The sequence below is a fragment of the Temnothorax americanus genome, unplaced genomic scaffold (genome assembly GCF_048541705.1).
Source record: "Temnothorax americanus isolate GAGA-0224 unplaced genomic scaffold, ASM4854170v1 Scaffold95, whole genome shotgun sequence".
In the NCBI taxonomy this organism is placed as follows: Eukaryota; Metazoa; Arthropoda; class Insecta; order Hymenoptera; family Formicidae; genus Temnothorax; species Temnothorax americanus.
This window is the reverse complement of record NW_027509818.1, coordinates 326,523-345,184: the sequence shown is the minus strand read 5'-3', so window position 1 is coordinate 345,184 and position 18,662 is coordinate 326,523. Positions and strand designations below refer to the sequence as shown.

The 18,662-nt window shown below is 39.0% G+C and overlaps 1 protein-coding gene across 4 annotated transcripts in view; it reads left to right on the top strand.

Annotated features, from left to right (window-relative positions):
- Positions 1-18,662, top strand: part of LOC143908434 (uncharacterized) — a 279,285-nt gene that overhangs the window by 92,306 nt on the left and 168,317 nt on the right. For all 4 annotated transcript variants that reach the window (XM_077426096.1, XM_077426097.1, XM_077426098.1 and 1 more), the window contains exon 2: positions 53-116. The gene's annotated coding sequence lies outside the window, so the exon portion shown is untranslated. The remainder of the gene's footprint in view (positions 1-52; positions 117-18,662) is intronic.

The window sequence follows — 18,662 nt, the reverse complement described above, 5'->3', positions numbered from 1 at the left end:
TGATTTAACTTTGTAATAGATTTTTTTATTCGATTCCTTTTTTGCATTGCAGGACGATCGATCTATTTGTGGATCAGGCATGGAACCTGTCACAACGATTGCGCAGTACAGTTAAGGTAAGTGATCTTTATATATTTTATAAGAGTGTTATGCGCTGCCGACTAAATTAAATTAATGAATTTGTATCCTGCAATTAAGCTTAGTTGCGCGATTTCTCCAACTTTCGCGATCTCTTTTACGCGACGAGATTAGATAAAGTTGCCACTTATTGCTTGCTTAAATGTCAACAGGAGGTCGAGCCAGATAAGTGGCACCTACGCGCGTTACGATTTGCGCATACGTGTTAATTGCGGGTCATTGGGTCAAACTAATAGCCGGTATATCCACCTCGCGCGTATCCACCTGTGCATCGTATTGCGCATCGAGAAACGATTTCCCAATGTGCTCTAGTTATAAAACCAGTGAGCAGCGATGCTGCGAGCGCGCGTCGGTTATTATTAGTTCTGAACTTGGCTAGGTTAAGAAAAGAAATTTAATATCGCATTATATAAGAAAAAATACACAGAGAATATGATCGAGCTCAGACATATAGAAAAATCTAATCTCTTTTTTCCCCTTCTTATTTGGCGCGTGCGCGCGCGTGTATGTCAGATGAATTATGTTAATGAAGAAGAAACGTAAAGATATATACATATACAGTACATGTATATATATACATATATATACAACATACATCTTTACTCTAAAACCATTAATTATGATCATAAATTGGAAAAAAATATTGGCGTAAAAGTAAAATCACATTTTAATGTAATTTTATTTTCACGTCAATATTTTTTTCCAATTTATGATCAATGAGCTGTTTTCTATATTATTTATAAGAAATGGCTGAACATGACGATAAATTGGGAAAATAAATATTGGCGTAGATTTTGAGAATGTAAAGTTATTTTAAGCAGGAGAACCATGGGGAGAGTATATAAGCGCAGAGAAAACAAATATCTTCAAAAATATATTACGAAGCTTAGGGTCAGAGATCACGATCTTCTCTCGGTCACTTCCGACGATTAGATGCCAACTCTGGCGTAGAATAACGACGAACTAAGAACGTGAATTGTGGTAACGCGTAAGCGAAGCCGTTGAAAGAATTTCACGAAAGGAGTTCGCGATCATCTTCGATGCGCTATCGTATACGAGAACACAAATAATATTTCATAACAGATAAGGCGATAACGATGCCGGTACTGTCCGCGATTCACGGAGAGCTCGGTATTTCCGCGCGTGGTAATTGCTTTTTTCTCTCGCGCTCTTTCTCTCCTTCCCTCGCCAGCGCGGCGCTTTCGACGTATCGTGGGAAAAATATATCGATCGCGGCTGGCGCGGATGCAATCGCGCGCGTCTGCAATACTGAGCGGTAACACGACCATCGCTTCTCGGAAGCGCCGCTGCCAGCTCGAAGAAATTTATTACGTTTCTTATTCTCTTGAACTAATGTGAAAAGTATAATCGTGTATACGAGACTGGACCGTCTCGTAAACAAATATTTGTAATTTTTTGTGAATCATTTGATCTATCGCAGAGATAAATGACCGCTTAGAAATCTGGTCAATGCTCGGGATAAAATTCGGACAATAAATCTGGACCGAATTTTGCGTCGGAAGTCGCTGTCTCGGCGGGTGTACCTATTTTATTTCTTTCGTGAGAGTCGTACCCCGTACATTACACCGCGACTCTCAGGTGAAAAGACTTAATGTATTTAGCCGCACACGGAAAGAGGAAAGTTTTGAGTAATATTCATGCGTTTTCCTCGAGAAAAGCTTATACCATACGTAATAATTTTTCCAAGAATTTTTCTCACGAAAATGGCGCCCGGCTCACCCGCGAGTATATCCTATTTCGCGACAATAGCTCAGTCGCGCGTCCTTGATTTTCGAGATTATTAACTTTGGAGAAGTTGTTGCAAAAAATATTCCTACGCTTATTAAGTAGCTGAAAAAAAGAAAAAAATCAGCGACCACACCTTTCTATTCTGATTTCACTTCATACGATATCACACATACCGTAACCTTCTATAGACTTTCCATTATTTTGAAATGAAACACGTACTCTACCATACATGTTTTGCATGCAGATTTATTTTTGAGGTGCATTGAAATGGGAATCTTCTGTAAATATTTCCATTTTCTAAGACATTTATATTCTATCTATGGGGAAGGGTCTTATCAAAAACGCACGTCGTTTTTACGGCGTACATGCATTTATAATACGAAAATAATTCTGTACGTAATATCTCGATATCTGACATTTCGAGAATATTGATTCATGAAAAATATATTTGTTTGTTACATGAATAACGCGATATACAGTGATAAATTTAAAAAAAGGATAAAAATACATACAAAATGTAAGTATTTTAATTTGATTTTTTATTTAAGAATTTTGAATCTAAATTAGAATGTGTGTGTGTGTGTTGGCAAAACTAGAACCTATTTTTTTTTAATTACAAATTGATAACATGGGTATCACTTTGTATAATTTCTAATACGTCGATTTTAATTATAAAAGTTTTAAAAATTACAAAAAGCATTGTAAAATTTATGAAATATATATATTTATATATACTGCACCAAATTTAATACTTTTACGTTATTTAATAAAATATACACATTCGCTCAAGATGCATTGTTGCTAGTTTTATATAATCAAAAGTCTAAAACTAATTGAAATATATTTTCTACCTATATTGGAAAATTAACGATATTAAACAGACATTAATTTTGAAATGTTATTTTTAGAAGTCAAGCAGGCAATATTACTGTCGAAGAAGCTGTAAAGTGTAATATTATATTTAACTTACTTACTTTGAAATAGTAAAATAGTAAATTCATAGCGTGAGAAGATTTGAAACTGATCGTACAAAGCGAGAAATTATTTATGATATTGCGTGACTTATTTCCGTCATACTCATCTCAAATAAACATAAATTTTGAACAAAGGCAAAAGAACATATAACTATAACAGATCGTTTCCAAATAATAATAGATATATATATACAATAGATAGATAACTTTTATATGTATATCAGACAAATTCGTGAGATAAAAATGCAAAATCTATTTGTATTTTGACGTTTGGCCACATTTTTAAGTGAAAATAGCAGTTGTGTGTGTGTGCAGCTTATCACACATTAGAAATATTTTCTAGTGCCTCTCTGCAAGACGGCGAAGGAGACAAATTGAGGATCTATTATTTGACAAAAACTATCTGCGATCAAAATGAGTTATTAGTTTTCTCATATGCGTTGCGGCATCTCGGCAATATCAAAATGTAGAAAGTATTTGGAGCCTCTGCAAATTTCCGCCGTTCCGTCATCCGGCTCTTCGTCGGGCTGATGTATACAGGCGAGCGGCCGTAAATAGGTACACAAAACCGTAGAACGTCTTTCAGTCTCAGGAAAGGACAAAAAAAATCAATTGTATAAAAATGGAAATATGATTTTTCATTACTTACCGAGAGTTTATCAATTGTATGATCCTCGAAACGCGGAAAATGGCAGCTATTTTATACATCTCGCGAAACTATAGGGGAGATTACAAGCTCTTGATAATGCTGTTGCTCGATGGCGAATCTGTAATATTTAAATCACCGACGAGATGAAAACACTCACGTTTGGATAGCGCATAAGGGTTGCAAAGTTGCAAGTGCAGCCTTCGGAATGCTTTCTATGCGCGGCGCACACATCGCTGCATCCCCGGGGCTCAACCAGCCTAAAGCCTGATGCAGACGCGGGGGAAATAATAGACGGTCGTGCAAAAGAAATGAAATGTTCTTAATGAACGAGAACGCCGTGCGCGCGATCGCATTGAATGCGCGCGCGTGCCGTGTGTGTATGCGCTATGAAAAGCACTACATTCGACTACAGCGAGTGGAAATGTACATACAGGCTCTTTTTATCCGCGAATTGTACGCAGGGACGGCTAATAGAACGCACCTGCTGTGTGAGACGAAAGATTGCGGATCGTGGAGGATCCTTCTTGGCGGTTCAATAGCTACGGCTTCACCGGATGTTTTTTAAATTCGCTTTGAATTGCGAATAAGCGAACGATTTGCCCTTAAAAACAATTTTGCTGAGATGTAGCGTAATAAGCTAATGGACATCATTCTGAATACTCCTCGTAGATTTTTTTTTCATAGAATTGGATATAAAAGTCTACATGTTACAAATTGATAATAAATTAGAAAATGCTATGGAACAATGCTGCCAGATTACACTTTTATTGAGTAAATATTTAATTTTATATTTATACATTTTATTACATTGTATATGTTAACTTATATACATGTAATATATATTTTTAATATATTTCTTGCTCTACTTGTTATACGCTCTCTCTGCTATATAGAAATATATACAGATATTCCTCGAGATATTCTATGTATTATTTTTGTTTAAATTAATATCGCTCATGTAATTAAGCCAAGCGAAACGGCACAGTTGTGTATAAATACATCGCGAAATCGAAAATTATCCCTTGTGCAATGTTTATTAAAATTCTCAGCTCGACGTCCGGCGAGGTACATACAATTGTGACGTTATCGCTTATTGTTCATCCGTTGCTCGCGCGAGGAATAGGACTTAACAATAGAGCATATCCGACCGTTTCCGGACGCGCGGTGGCAGGAGTTTCATCTTTTCGTCGATGCATCCAGGGGTTATCGAGCGCGCGAGTTATGAGCGTGTATGCAATCTGACATAAAAGTACTCCGACGTAATGCCGCCTTCGCGGGAGCGCGGGAATAACGCCGGGTCGGAAAGAGAACCGTAACACGTAACAGCGTAACAGCGTACATTGCAACGAGCAAAACGGCGCGACGCGGATGTTGCACCACCGCGCCGCGCCGCGCCGTCCATGAAACCCCGCGCCACGTGCGAGCCAGCTTCGAGTAACAGCCGAGCGAAAGAAGATGTGGGAACATCGTGTCCTCTATTCCCGCGCGCGCACTCGCAAAACGTACGACGCTCCTCGGGGATAAACGTTGGATCCTGCCCCCCCGCTTTATGTCCTCTCTCCTCTTCATAATTCTCGGAAGAATGCTTGTTTCCCCGGGAGTTTACGGTGCACCTATAAATTTCCGAGCGAGCTTCAACGGAACGAAGCCGGCACGCGTTAAGACGAGGAAGAGCCGGGGCTTATAACATAGGGCCGTCGCTGTCGGCCTTCGGTTCAAGTGCGCCGCGTATATATACATATACATATTTAGTGTTTCTCGAAAGGATTCAGCCTTGAACTGGATCACCGAGGTCGCCGCGCTGGACGCTCCGCGTTAGGCACAGACGGAATCGTGAATCGTGGTCCGTATCGCGTTCTATCCCGGTGATAGAAACGTGAGATATATTTTACTGATTTTACTGCGGGCTATTTTGGAGCGTTTGAGCAATAGAAGCATTCTCGGAACGGCATCTTGCACATTCATCAGTGATTAATCATTTAAGTATACATATTCGATGATTAATCGTTGTACGTTAAAGAAGAAATGAATTTAGTTTGCATTCTTGGTAGCTAAAAATAAGCTAAGGTTCGGGTAGAGATTTGAAAATTGGGAGAACGCGTTTATACCTAAGGACGGCGTAAAATATTTGAACGGTTATTAAATATTTCCTATATGCTTTTGTGCTGAACTGAATTTATTTCGCACATAAGAGCGCAGAATATGTGAAATGGGATGATTAGTGTTAATGACATCGGTGAATTAATTGCAGATGTAAAGCAATTTCAATTAAAATAATGTAAATTATTTTGTGGACACGCACGGCTGGGGTAAATCTGCATAATAATGTACGCGATTTCAATAACCTTGCTCGCGCTGCGTAATACGCGTAATGCGAATGAAATAACTGAGCAGATCACCAAATAGTTTATCAAGTTGAATTGCTAACAAGTTATCATCATAACAATGTCCGGACATTGCGTTGCTCGAAAATGAAATAAAACGAAGCAGGCTGCACTTAAAAAATTTTTTTTACGAAACGAAAAAAGAAAGCAGCATTTATTTACGATCACCGTCGCCACTGTGGAAGTAAGATTTGTGAAAGCACGTCTCGTTAATCTAATTGCGTATTACGCTTTTCTGAGCTTACGACAGATAAGTGTAATCCCAGTCGTAGGTATAATATTATTAATGACTAATCGAGCAATTTGTTCCGCAAGGCGAAGCAACGAGTTTCGCTTACGTCAATTCCGAATTCAGCGTGGGCGTGCCGCCTGTATCGTTGCGAACGCGCGGTACAAACGATACACATGCAAATGCGCAAAAGACAGACTACAGAGAGGTACGTTGTGCAAGCGCGTACGTATCAAATTAAGAAAGAGAAAGTCAACTCATTGCCTGTAGAAGATGGGAGAATATATATGATGAGAAAATTAGTATACGCTAAATATAGCGAAGCAATCTTTAATTGTAAGAAAAACACTTTGCCGAAAACACTTAAAAAACGTTATTTATTCAAGAAACGTTAATAATAATTATTTTTACATGTTTCTTATTTTTCTGATAATTGCACTTTCTAATTAATAACAGAACTGTTTACTATTACTTTCAAATGTCCATGCAATCATCAATATTTATTTTTATCTTATATATTATTATACATATAATTCTACTTATTATTACGGTTTATACCTATATTTTACTTTCTTTTCCTCATTTTTTCTAAGAGAAAAAGTTACTTTCTGCCTCAGGATGTCGTAACTATAATAAAGTCTTTTCCATTTTACAGGCAACGGTACGATTTCCCTTTCATCTTATACTCTTGGTCTGCGCATGTATACTTGATATGGCACTGTCATTGATGTACAATAAAACATCCGAAGCTCTCTTTGTTCTGACTATGCCACACTTTTCTGCCTTTATAGTTTTCTCAAAATGCTTTCGTCACCGGTAACAATGTAGACCTGAGTAAATCACCATTAAGTAGAGAGAAGTGCTATTTTCGGGCGGGCTGTGTGTGTGTGTGTGTGTGTGTGGGTCTTGCATGGTTAGCCTAATAATAATTTGTTGTGTGAATTTTGTATACCTTTTCCAACTCACAATCAGCAAACTGAGCGCCGATTATTTGTCGAGCTTGAAACGTATATAGTTCTCCATTGGAATAATATAAATCCACATATTTTACAGTTCTCTGATGATCGACTTAACTTTTGATACTAATAACCTTTTTAAATTACTGTAAAGAATTTATTGTGAAAAATATCACCACAGCCAGGGTTTGAACCCTCCCTCCAATCCGTGAAGTGCGTCTTTACCAATCACATCATTGTAATATTAATACTTATCTAATAATTTTTTCAGTAATTCCTGAATTTGAGTGTCTTCGGTAAACAGATTGCAAAGTTATAGAAGTTTTTAAATTCATAGATTATTATATTCAGAATTGTTTGATCAAAGATATCTTTAGGTAGATATGGACGCACCTTTACGCTCACGTTGGAAATGTATACGACAACAGCGTTCACTTTTATTATTTCAAAATCACGTTATGCACACCTATAAAATCGTTATCGGGCGAACAAGCACGCGATTCCATAATTACAGACCCCCCATCGCGTTTTACAGTTCTCCGGTACTTGCATGCATATTCCAGAAGACTCACTCAAACTGAATCCAACATACACAGTACAAAAGTGTACTGTTAATAATCGCAAAGGATCTTACATCAGCTTATTGTTAGCGATGCAATTGAAGCCGTTGAGTTTGAGTCCATGTCATAATGTTCTTTTTATTAATACAATTAATAGGAAGATTGATGAGCGATTGTCATGTATTATATTTTTTGTCTTATTATTATAAACCATTGTGTTTGCATTTAAAGGGTCACGTATATATATATACTTCTTACAAATATTTATCAAAAGTCCCGATAAAGACATGTAGTTGAGTAAGTAACTATTATAGGATTCCCCTTTTCTTCCGCGAAATATGATCAATTTTTTCCCGTCAGATTTTCTACTTCATTCTATACGATGGTCTCCTTCTGTTCCAAAATTTTCTTATTCCGTCGACTCGTCCCGACGGTTAAATTCACACATTTGTCAACGAAACTTATTGTCTGGCGAATATATTTCAAGTATCCGGATTTGTTTCCCGGGGGAAACTGGCCCTTCAAACATAACTCTTCGAACGTGTGTGACATCTGTTTTAATACAAATAAAAAAAAAAACACATTTTGATTTTATATATATTTATTAATCTCGAAACAGGTGATAAGGATTCTCCAAATCGTCATGATCTTACCTTGAAAGCAACATTTATTGATCTTATTCATCTTTCACAAAAATCGTGCGAGGGTTAGCTGTCTTCTCACGCAGCGGTGGATATATATTCGATTACGAGAAGTGATTCCCTTATGGCGGCTTTCCTCCGAAATTTAATGAATGACATTATCGTCCCCTTCACGTCGTCGATCCGCTTCGTCTTTTTATCGCGCTCTACCCTGCCGGTCAGAAATAAACGAGCGCGTTTCTCCAAGACAGGGACGGGGACGGGAAGATACTGAGATCACACCGCAGTCAGAAATAACGTTTTCTCGGGGCGGAATTGTCTCCGCTATATGTATATCAGTCTCGTTGTCGGACAATAAAACAGCGGCGCGGCATGATATTCGTGCGCACCGTTTTCCCAAGACGCATCAGGCGCATTCGAGAGACGTTCGATTTTCACGACAAGGCGAAATATCCGGTCGAACCTCCGGCCATCGTCAAACGATATTCCACCACTGGTGTATTTTTAGTAGCGCCATAGCAACTTCGAGCGTGACTCTTTCGCTCTTCCTCTCCCAGTTTTTCTCCAGCTGCAGATTTGCGACGGTCGCGCGATCGACATGTCCGCGTCGGCAGCTTCCTCGCGGCTCATTGAGTCTAGGAAATGCCTCCGCGGTATCTGCGAATAAAAACCGGCGAAGTGGCAAGCGGTACAAAAGAGCCGTTCGCTCTCCTCTCTTCTTTCTCTTTCTCTTTCGATGAGGTAGCTGCATATATATTTTCATGTTTTGCAATCGTCATTGGACACAGAATATTTCACAGATATCACGTTTTTCTTTATTTATATAGATATTTGTTATAGATATTTATTTTGAACAACTTAAAATTTTTCCCGCGAGAGTGGGAGTGGAGTGTACAGACAATGATAAATATAGCAAAGCGAGTGACAGTGAAAGATTTTAGAGAATAATGAGATTACTTTTATTATAAATACTTAATTCCAGTCGATTTAACAGAATTTTAATTTAAACTTTGTAAAACGCTTAAAATAGATGATTAAGGTGGAAATATTGTGGAGAGACAAGATGCAATTACAAAAAACAGAACAAATATACTGTCGATGTATATTCAAAATGTTTCGTGTATATGTGACAGTTTCCAGACGGATCAATTCTATAGGTATCCAAAAGATTTCGCGCTAGAGCGAGGGATAACACAATCGTGAGATAGAGAACATTGGGGAAGTTTCGGAGTATCTGCGTGTTCTATCGACGATCGAAGTGAGCTTTAATTAAAAATTCAAGCACGTTTTTGACGAGCTCTGATGCTTAAAATCAAGGGTCACGTATTCGGAATCGGGAAAAGGGCGAAGCCAATTATCAGGGATCTGTCGCGGCAAGTAAAAAAAGGATTCGTCGCCGCCATTAAAACTTGACTTTCTTTTCTACAGAAACCGATAATCTTTTATCTTCTTTATGCCTGGTTTAGCCATGCAACGTCGGATATTATTACTCAGATAGCTGGTTTCGTTTCTCTCCGTTTTCCATTACCGACGACGACTGGACTCTTCCTCGAGCAATTATTATTTATCTTAGGAAAACGCTGTTATCTTTTTAACAATCCTAGACAAATAAATCACTTGATGATTTGTTTGAACTTTTAGATTTTACTAATAAAAGATGACTGACTAACGCTCGACTTTATTCTCTCCGCTTCGGAATAAAAAATTATGGCATGTTATATATTGCATATATGGTATATTATATAACTAAAAAATATCTATAATATACTTTTTTTTTTTAAACTGTCTATTTCTTGAAACAGTACGCCATCCAGTTTTTCTTGCAAAATATTTCCTAAAGAAGAGTTTAATTTTGCGACGATTACACGTAATTAACCACGTCAGTAAATTATTATAGTTGCTCGGGATGTCGAATTTCTCATACGCATAAGATTTTGTTATTTCCAATATACGCGGGATAGCCGAATACGCGAGCAGGACATATTCGCTCGTATTTTATTTATCCGAGGTAATTTTACATTTATCATTAATATCGTCGCGCGCCAGGAATAGCTTACTTTTCATTCGTGCCGTTTGTTTCCCCCAAAGATTTGCGTAATCGGGCTGCGAACGGTATATCTCGAGTTCTATCTCCCACGATCGGTTGGAACTAGGAAGTGTCGTTCCACTTCCGCGCTGCATCGATAAAACCAATTCTCGGGACGATATATACATACACACCGACACACACACACACACACACACACACACACACACACACACACACACACACACACACACACACACACACACACACACACACACACACACACACACACACACACACACACACACACACACACACACACACACACACACACACACACCACCCACCCACACACACACCCACCCACACACACACACACACACACACACACACACACACACACACACACACACACACACACACACACACACACGCGCGCGCGCGCGCGTATACGTATACATATAAATTGTTCAATCGTTTTCGCGAAAACGGGGCTTCGTTCAGCGGGTATATAACGAATCTCCGCCACAGAGAGCGAGGTCAGAGTTCGAACTGTCTCTTCTCCCCTCCCGCGCGCCCCTCCTCTCTCTCTCTCTCTCTCTCTCTCTCGGTTATCCGGTCCGTCGATTTTGCATGCGAAACACCGCCTCGCGTGACAGAGCCCGGCTGGACTCCGCACTGGCAGATATAGGACGACGATGAAGATAGTTTATTCGCCTCGCATGTCGACGAATAGTTGCAAGTTGCAAGGCGCGCGAGAGTTGCAGCGGGCGTGCGGCCCGCCGTTTTCCGCGACTTTGCTACTCAAATAATAATACGCTCGAGGTAACATTAATCAGAATTATCGGAGATATGCCTGCCTCTCGACTTGGGAGAACGTGTTCGTGTAACAGAAACGCTCCCATTCCGTGGCCGTCTGGTGTCCTTTTGAAAGGACTCAGCAGAATAAGAAAGTTGAATTACAAAGCAACTGTTGTTTTATTAAATAAGATCAACACAGAATTGTGATAAATAATTTTATACAGGCACAAATTAAAATGCAGCGTTATTGTTAGTTTATTTCGTAGAAGTAACAAAAAGGGATATTGTGCATGAACAAATAAATATTCCGACTTGGTAAATTTTATTTAAGTCTGTCAATATGCCGTTATAATATCCTCGGAGTCATTCAGCGCGCAGTTCGCAATTTATCTTGTTATTTCTGATGCTGTTTTATTTCCCTCGTCTATCAGCTGCGAATTCATCAGATTGGCGGCCGCCACGACTCTAATCGTGGTCACGGTCGAGTTGGTAACCGACTTACAGATGAACAGTTATGTTCCTGCCCGGAGCGGAGGGTAGTACACGGAAATGTTCCTTTCAGCCGTTTCAGGAAGTAAGGATAAAGAATAGGGTGTGCGGTGGCGCGGACTCGTAGAGGAAAGCAGAAACACGAGCGGGATCAGGATGGACGGTCGTAGATTAAACCGGTGCCGGTAACGATAAGGGCCGAGAAGGGTCGATCCTTTCCTCCCCCCTTCGCTCGTAACCATCAGGCTGGATCAGGGACCGGCGACCGTATAGCTCTTCCCGCGTCCCTTCTGCCATTTCAATGTTCTCCCCGGTCCTCCCGCAAAATTCCTATGCACGCACGCCGGGTAGCGCAGGTATAGCGCTTGCTCCAATGCAACTGTCGAAAAGCAATGACAGATTACGCTGTCGGCCTTTGCGGCAGCGGAGAGCACTTCGGTGCCGAACGTATATCTTTGGAAACTGGTCGCCGCTTCTTAGAATCCATTCCCGCGAGACGCGAATCTAAATGCTGTCACACGTCCGGGGGGGGGGCGTAGTAACATTATAAATGAATTGGTGTAGGAGACAGAGTATAACCTGATTCGATCGTTCGCCTAAACTCGGCGCATAATATCCCCATTGTGTTGCCGAAGTTTGTGGATTCGAGGATTCTTGTTGAGCCCGTTTCGTTCGATTCATTTACGATCTTGTCGCTCGGTTAACTGGAATATGTTTATTACCTGCCTGCGAAAGCCGGAAAATTTGGGATTTTCTAAGGAATTTTTTCCCTATATTTCAAATAATTAAGGAATTGTATCGACATTCAGCGAATTCTTGTCCGGCTCTTTAAGATTTTGTTTTTATTTTAACAAACTTTATTTTTAATAATTTCTTTTTTATATTTTAGATATTTTCTTTTTTATTGGTGCGGGCCATTCGGTCTTAACAGACCACAGATTGCAGTATAACCATGACTTTAACTGGAAAGACGTGGAAGTATTAGACCGAGAACCGTCCCTTAGTAAACGCTTAATATCAGAAATGATTTACATAAAAAGGCAAAGAGAAGGTTTAAATTTGCAGACGGATACTGAAGATATACCAGAGATATATATTAGTGCTATCGAGGAACTTGTTAAAGTTTAGAATTATTGTTGTTACGCGGACTTGTTTTATATTATGCGTGATCTTTCCCCCCGCTTCTTTATACCGTCGATATCTTATATAAGACAAGCGTGCCATTCTCTGTGTGAACGTCCTCTGAGACACACCGATTCCTGCAATTGATTGACGTGGCGTTGCGACTTGACTATCGTCCAGTATGTCAAACCTGTGAGTTACTTGTTTGATACCATTTTGTTATCTATTGTGTTCCTGTACGAATATTGAGAGAGAACGGCACTCCGAATTTGTCCACAGGCGTTGCGTCACAATGACAAAGACAGTACATCCGTTTGAAAATTTCCTGGCGTTCCAACCAGGAAACTTCTATGCGACGATCTTCTGGAACGCGTCGGAGTGCACATCTAACTGACCAGCGATGATTTGTTGTTTACGGCGGTAGAATCTGTATGTATGTTTGCGACGATAATTTTTATATGTATGATATACGCTGAAGAGGACCCCAAAGAAGGGTCGAAACGTTCGTTCGTTAATTGACTTCGGTATTTGTGACTGTTGATAATAAAGTTTAGCGTTTTAACGACACGCTTGTGCTCTTATTGCTCGTTTAAGGTCTTTCTTTTACATTATAGAGCCTTACTTAGTTATTATTATTATTATTTCTTCTTTATGTTTATGGTAGATTTTATTTTTCTTATTGCACTTTTTGAAATTAAAAGAATGACATTTTTTAAATGTAAAATGTCTATATATTTTATGAAAAACCTCCACTTTTTTTTATTTATTCTTTTTCTTTATTTTACTAGATTTTATCCCTATAGAGAGTCTTTCTGGGGTAATACGTTACCCTACGCGAAATTCAAATTGCGCTCCTGCCTTAGGAAGGTTAGTTTTCATACCGAGACCCTAACCATAATTCAGTTTAGTCATCCGGCAGTCGATCTCCGTCATTCAGCGAGTGCATTAGATCCGTGCAGCAGCTTAAAACCGAAAAAGAAAATCGTTTGGGGTAACGTATTACCCCCTTTGGCCGTTTACGTTCGACATTTACCACAGTAAAGTATATTTTTTGTGAAAATCGGTAACGAAAAATTATACACTTTATAGCACTCCCCGGAAAATTCTACCCCTGTTTCATATATAATTATTTAAGATTCGGTCAATTATTTCATTTTTTCTGTTCTTGCACAGCAACTTATTAAAACTTTGTAAAGTTTTTGTGGAGTTAATTTTACTGTTTCCGTATACTTTTATAACTTTTGACTACCTTTCATCAAATAAATAATAATCGACATAATCTGTTTTACTTTGCATTTCTTGCGATTTTTCTCATTTGACAGTTTTTCATCATTTTCTCTACTTCAGATGTCCAAAGAAATCTGTTTTTTTTTAAGAAACGAAAAAATTGCTTACATGCCCTTGAAGGTTGTCTATTCGTCTTTCAAAATCCGTTGGAGTTTTTAAAATCGGTGAATTTTATGAAAAACTACAGCATTTTTTATAAAAATAGTCATTTCAACCCAATTTTTGGTTCTTTTTCTTGTTTTTCGAAATTTTTTTACTGTTTTTTTTACTACCGCAAATTGATGATTACTATCGTTTTCCCTATTAAAGAACAAACAAAATTATCTATTAAGAAGTTGTCTAACAACAAATAGAAACATTGTACACGCGGTACAAGTTTGGGGTAATTTATTACCCCGCTTGGCCTCTCACGTATGAGAAAATTTATAAAGACTCTCTAGGTTTATATTTGAAACAAATTCTAATTTTTAAAATAATTGTATGAATAAGAGAAAGAATAATTAAAAAACCTAGGTAATTATTAAGTTTATTTTGAATTTGTATCTGAAATGTTCTAATTTTGCCTAGAAATTTGGATCAAAGTGTCTAGAAGATCAGAGAATCTTCAAAGAATTTTTTCCAACGTTTAAATGCAGCTCTTTTATAAGAACCTTCTTCTCACAGCGATTGGAAAGGAAAGGCGAGGAATAAGTAGAGTCGCGATTAAATATTGATCGCGCCTTTTCGAACAATGCTATCGATCACTATTATATTGACGAATATAGGGCGAAGAACTCCTCTCTTTTTTTCACGCCTCTTTGTTGAGACGTTTTGCGCGAGCGATCATTGATGAGTATTAATTCGCGCCGAATGCGATAAAGTTTGCGGGTTGCGACTTGACATCGATCGCCAGCGGGTGAGAAGATCTGTCGGTGAAAGAGTTTGCGACGCGAGTGATCGGGAGAGTATAGTTCTTTCATTGGCAAAGGGAAGACTGGGACAAAGGACGCGGCACTGCAGCACACGATGAAGTAGAGAGACCATAGAGAGAGATCGCAGCGAACAAAGCGCGCGACCGAGCTCTAACCGAGTGGATGGAGATTAAATTGGGTGACAAGGCGAATCGCGCGTGCGGAACGTATTCTCTGTCGGTCACATGAGCACGACATAATGCACTGTCCCGGCGAATGAGTAGCCGGCTAGGTGTTATATTCCACGATACGCGCGTATCGTAACGAAAACAATGCTCACAGTAGCAGCGATCCTTTTGATAATACCGGCGACAACAATGTAACACCGTAGTTTGCGCGTCCACAATACAGTTAAATCTTTCAGTCGCCACCTTAACCCTCGACGTTATTCGGATAACTATCTTTACCGGTAGATTAGATCCTTATCTTCTTCTTTGGAATGGAATTTATTTAAATAAGATCCCCGAATTTTTACAGTGACACGTCACGTTGGCCTTCGCGTTGCTTCGTGATAAAAGAACAAGAAAATATCGAATATCGAGAGAACTGTCTAGAGAAGAAGTGGAAAAAGAGAAACGCAGAAGGTATGGAAGATGAAAGAAGAAGCCGAGATAAAAAATGGAGTTATCTCGGTAGAGACGGTCTCGGGGAAAATCCGATATTGGCCGTGATGAAAGCGATTGCGCGCGGAGCTCGAAAAGAGGAAGAATAAAGAAAGGGCAGGATATACGTAACGAGCGCAGAGCAGAAATGGAGCACGTTCTATTCGGGGCCCAGGAGATTAAACTAGGTGACAGCGCGGGAGGGCCGGATGTTGTTACGACAAAATCCAGGTTGAAACCGGCGCCGCCGCCGCGGATCTCGGTAGAACGCTCGGAATTCGCAATTGGGGGATGGTGTGGCTGGATATATGTATATATACACTATGTAGCGTTGAAGGTTAGGGAGTTCCAAGGGTGGACCTCGAGTGGTAGCGAGGGAATGCGAGATGCCGCGCGGGGTTTCTGCGAGAAGTCGCCATAGTGACGCCCTAGAATCAAGACTCCCCTTCTTTCTTTCTCGTCTTTGTCACTCCTCCTCTCGCCGTCTTTCCGTCTTGTTTCGTGATCCCCAGCCTTTCTCCTTGCGATTTCGACGATATTGTTTAGACGACGATACGGACAAATCGTTTACCGGATCGACAACGTTGCGCTTCACGAACGGGGAGGGAGACCTTTTGACCTTGCCGGCGGTGCGCTTCGATGCGCTTTGATCTCGCGCGCTAATGGACGCGATTTAGGGGAAACTTCATTAGCCATCAGCCGGTCGACACGTTCTTTGTCAAACGCGCATTTCCAGGCACTAGAAACTTTAGCGTTTTTCCGATGGTATCGAAGTTACGGGATTAAAGATACGTATCGCGCGATTTAAGGGGATCCTAAAGTGAAGGCTGAACTTCCTCGACGTCGGTAATGTCAACATTTCTAATCCTGTTTTTTATGTCATATATCTATATCTGTCCTTGTCTAACGAGAGGCATCTGTCCTTGTTTCGATTGCTGCGCCATCTCTCGCTACACGCAATGTCAACCTGAATGTGCCTTTGCACATATAAAAGTTTATTTAAACTAATCTTTTTTTCTAGGCTTTCAATCTTAGATCTAATTGCACGATATTGTTCTTAAATGTTGTCCCTAGGTCATGCCGGTCTAATTTTGTAGATATTTATTGTGGAATTTTTGTACAAAGCAAATATTGTCGTCACGTATACCAAAAATTAACAAAAATATTAATTTTTTCTCGTTTTCGATATAAATTCGACCACCATAACCTAGATTTTGATGCGTACTTTAATTCTAGACAAGAATTTTGCATTCCTATAAAGCCAATTAAAAGATTAGTGCTAAGAAAAAAAGCCGGTATTACAGACGGCTTTAGGATCCCCTTAATATAACCGAATAGAGTAAAGTGAAAATGTTATTAGTTATTATAATTGATCGATATGGGGGAAACACACGTCTCTTATATACATTTAAAAAATAAAATTATATTAATTTAATAATCAAACAAAGATGTAATAAAATATAAGAAATTAATAAATATTAATATTTCTTTATATGTAGGTATATAATTTGTTATATTTTTGATTGACTTTGAACAATTTTTGTACATCCTAATAACAAAATAACAAAGGAAATAGAATTAATAATTGAATTAATTGAATAATATTGCTGCAACTGGCGTATAATGTTAAACAACGATTAAATGTTTTTACATTTATTTACTGGCGCACAATGTCCAACAAGTGTCCAGCTCATTTAATTAGACACATTCACATAAATCGTCCAGCTCTCCCAAGTCTCCTATAAGACTGTGGCATAATTGCGCGCGGATAGAAACCATTAAAGCTTCATTTTTCACGTAGCCGCCTTAGCCGAGCGTGTATAGTGGACATCGCTTATCGGTGTGAACGCAATAACGAGACCGTATTAAAAGACTTGACGCCACCCTAGGACGGTTTAGTTTACAAGATAACGTTTCACGTTTATCGCTTTCGTCGTCTCGCCTAACCGATTAACGCACGTCGTTGGTTTCTCCTGCAATTTAAAGCGATGACCCTCCCCAAATTTCATCTGTCAGCTCTTCGTATGCGCATGCAGTCTCGAATTCGCGCGCGCAAATGCACAAAGCGCATCGTTGCACTTTAATTATCCACGCATTGTGCATGTACAGCTTTTGCCTCGTACAGCATCATTCAACGTTAATGAGGATATAAATTGGTAATTAAATGACGGTTACCCACTCGTTCGGCATATGACGTTAATCGCAATAGATCGCCACAAAAGTTCCAATTAGCCCAATTAGCGAGTCATCGAGATTATGCTGAAGTATCCGCGCAATGTCCCGAAATAATGTGTTTATACTGTCCGTCAGTATCAGAAATTTTGATCGATATCTTACTGAAAAAGTCAACGACGAGTGCAGCTCTTATTTTCTGATAAATAATTAAAAACTTACATTTATTTTCGTTAAATTTCAGAATATAATTTTCTTGCTCATCTTTTTAATATTGTAATACGGTACGATCTGATTATTATTATTAATATAATATTTTTTTATATCATATTAAAGATGCTGGTCAAGGCTTCCTTCGGTTTTTATTCCTTATCATGACCGATAATAACAGTAACTATGATCGATAAAATTTAACCAAGCGATTAATGTGACCGAGATTCTTTCGATTGACTCTGGTGAGGCGCGAGTGCTCCGATTTATTCTTGATGCGTTTGTGATAAAAATTTTACATTATTTCTTACATCGATATATATATTTTATTATATTTGTATGTCTTCTGGACACACAATAATGATAATAAAAGAAAAATTTACGTAAATAAATATCTAATACTCAAATAAATATAATTTAACGAAAGAATCGATTTTTAAAATTTCATAAAAAAAGAAAAGCTATAGGCCTCAGTTGCGCGACGGCAAAATAGTATATATTACACTACAAGGGCCGAAAGTTGAATTTTCGGCCCTGCGCGTCATGATGCCCCGAGGCGAAGCCGAGGGCATCATGACGAGCAGGACCGAGATTTCAACTTTTGGCCCGCGTAGTGTATACGATTTTTCTTCATAGCCGGTCGAAAGTACGTTATTAATTTTACTTTTTTTAACTTTAAATGTTAATAAGCATGTTTTTGATGCCTGCCCCCGACATTTGCGG